We start from the raw sequence: 299 nt of genomic DNA, 5'->3' as shown, positions 1-299 counted from the left end.
GGCAAAATTCCTTCCGGCAAGTGCACCGGTTATCGTCAAGTAAAAACTCACAATAGAGTGAGGTCGAATCCCACAAGGATTGGTTGAGTGAGCAATTCAGATTAGAAGTATGTTCTAGTTGAGCGGAATCAAGATTTAGATGAGAATTGCGGAATGTAAAATTTGCGGGAAACGTAAATGACAAGAAATTTAAATGGCGGAATCTTAAATTGCATGCATTAAAGAGCAGAAGCTAAATTGCTGAAATTAAAAGGGAATGGGGGTGATTGCATGAATTGAGTTGCAGAATGTAAAGAGAA

This window comes from Arachis ipaensis, chromosome B03 (assembly GCF_000816755.2).
Source record: "Arachis ipaensis cultivar K30076 chromosome B03, Araip1.1, whole genome shotgun sequence".
Classification (NCBI taxonomy): Eukaryota; Viridiplantae; Streptophyta; class Magnoliopsida; order Fabales; family Fabaceae; genus Arachis; species Arachis ipaensis.
This window is presented reverse-complemented; position numbering follows the sequence as displayed.